This window comes from Octodon degus, unplaced genomic scaffold (genome assembly GCF_000260255.1).
Source record: "Octodon degus isolate 3935 unplaced genomic scaffold, OctDeg1.0 scaffold00140, whole genome shotgun sequence".
NCBI classification, from domain to species: domain Eukaryota; kingdom Metazoa; phylum Chordata; class Mammalia; order Rodentia; family Octodontidae; genus Octodon; species Octodon degus.
In genome coordinates this window covers 4,189,041-4,191,502 of record NW_004524716.1, presented here as the reverse complement: position 1 = coordinate 4,191,502, position 2,462 = coordinate 4,189,041, and the positions used below count along the sequence as shown (strand labels likewise).

At 44.6% G+C, this 2,462-nt stretch overlaps 1 pseudogene; it reads right to left on the bottom strand.

Moving 5' to 3' along the window:
- Positions 1 to 210: 210 nt before the first annotated feature.
- Positions 211 to 603, bottom strand: LOC101563064 (annotated as a pseudogene).
- Positions 604 to 2,462: the final 1,859 nt, after the last annotated feature.

Sequence of the window (2,462 nt, the reverse complement as noted above, 5' to 3'; positions counted from 1 at the left end):
GAACACAATTGCAAATGAGATGCCTGTATGCATGTATGGGGCAGGACGACCTTTACGTGAACTCCAATACATGGCTCCAAAGTTCAAGGTTGTGGGCCCAAAAGATCACTGCACACAATATCCACAAACTAAATTGATGATGATAAAGATAAAAAATCAGGAAGTCAATTTTATTTTATTTTTTTGCAGTTCTGTAACTTTATTTCCAAGTTAGTTCTCATCCACATTCACTGTCTGGAGATTTTTGAACATGGTAACAGGTACATAGGTTACCAAGGTATACAGCTTGTTTGGTGAATCTTCATCCTCATTCCGTTTCCTGGACAACCGTACTCGGATACGATATGGAACATTCCTTATTCCTTTGGCCCAGACAACTTTGTTGAGCCTGGTGTCAATGCGCACATCTGGAGTTCCCATTTCCTTCATGGCAAACTTCCGGATCTCCTTAAGTGCCTGAGGGGCGCGCTTCTTGAAGCCCACTCCATGGATGTACTTGTGAATATTGATTGTATACTCTCAGGTCACCTCCTTGTTGACGGCGGAACAGCCCTTCTTCTTCTCGCCACCCTTCTTTGCAGGAGCCATTCTACCGGGCCCAAGTTGGAAAACCAGGAAGCCAATTTTATCAAAATTTATAATTAATATAATTTATAATTTTTGAAAGATTTATTTGGCACAGGGTCTCACTACTGAGCTCAGACTCATAGTGATCCTTCTGTCTCAGCCTCCTCAGCACTGGGATTATAGGCATGTGCCATTATGCCTGGTTTTGGGGCAGCCCAGCATGCCTGAGGTTCCAGGGCTGGCATGGCACTTGGTATTGGGGATTGAACTTGGATCCTTGTGCTTGCCAGGCAGGAGCTTAGACCACTTAGCTATCTTCCCCAGCCCCTATAATTTATAATTGATGACCAATGTAATGAAGCTGTCAAACCTTACAGTCAACCCAAAGTGATGTTTTGTAGTACTGACAGGATAAGCCCAAGCTGCAGGAATTCCAGCTGCCCGTGAGCCTGTGCACTGCGAGGCCGGCTCATCATTTCTTGAGTCCTCCTCAACACTACACCCAGCTACAGATCTCTTAACAGTCTTACTGCAATTGCTTTAGTTAAGATGCTCTGGGGCTGGGGAGATAGCTCAGTAGAATAAGTGCTTGCCTGGCAAGCGCAAGGGCCTGAGTTCATCCCTGGTTCTGCAAAAAAAAAAAAAAAAAAAAAAAGATGTTCTAACTTTTGGCACACTCTAGTGACTATTTGATCATTAGAAAACAAGCACCTGCTTAGACAGAGTGCAGTGGCTGGGGTTCGATCCCTGGCCTGCTGTGCCGGCCGTGCCCCTGGGCTGCACTGAGACTGGGTGTGGTGGTGCATGCCTGTAATCCCAGCGCTTGGGAGGCTGAAAACAGGAGAATCAGTATGAGTCCGATCTACATAGTGAGACCTTGTAGACCTTGTAGACCCTGTAGACCCTGTCTGAAATTCATAAAAAAAAAAAAAGCAAAACAAAACAGTCCGTCATGATATATAAAAGTGTACAGCTCTACGTGTAAAGATAAATCACACATAAAAATGTTCATGTAAAGGTTTGCATTTTGGGGTGACTTGAGGCTCCCCAGGGAGCTGTTCTGACACTTTGGAGTCACTGCTCTGTAACTATTCCAGGAACATGTCTCAGCAACTAATAGCTCATCTTTGTTGGATTGAGCTCTCCAAATCCAAGGCAAAGATTCTGATAGTTCAGCTGGAGCTGTGTGTCCACCCTGTACCAGTCATTCACAGGCCCAAGGGCATGGGGAAGAGAGGAAGAGGGCCTCCGCATAGAAATCCTCGGTGTCTACTCACATTGCTCTGCACCTGGGGAGGACAGTTCCTGGAAAAACAAACTCTGTTGACGATAGTATTCACTAAAATAGCAATAAAATGGATTGTATCCAAGTAGCAAAGCTCTTATTATACCTTGCAAATCTGGACAGAATTGGAATCTATTGTATCTCTAGCTTTGGGGTAGCTGGAAGAAAATCTAGATTCAGTTCAACTTAGGACAATGATATAATAATATTTCTAGGAAATATTCGATCTTTCCATGTAAAGCACTTTATTTACGGCTTTCAGAGCCTTCTGGCCGCTCATCCACAATGCCCATGGCCCCACACTGTCACATGATGGTGTTCTATGTTCCCAGTGTCTCCAGGGCTCTCTTGTTCTGAGTGGCAGCCACCGCATGTGCCTGCAAAGCACACAGCCAAAGGGATTATTATTATTATTATTATTATTATTATTATTATTGTGGTACTGGGGATTAAACTCAGGACCCTGCGCTTGCCAGGCAATCCCTTATCCTACTGCACTATCTCCCAGGGACCTACAGAAGGGATTTGTGATCTGGTTTTTCTTAACTTGTCAGGGCCTTGTGTTATTCCTTGGTAGACTGTTGAGTTCCTGGCTGGGCAGAGATCCTTG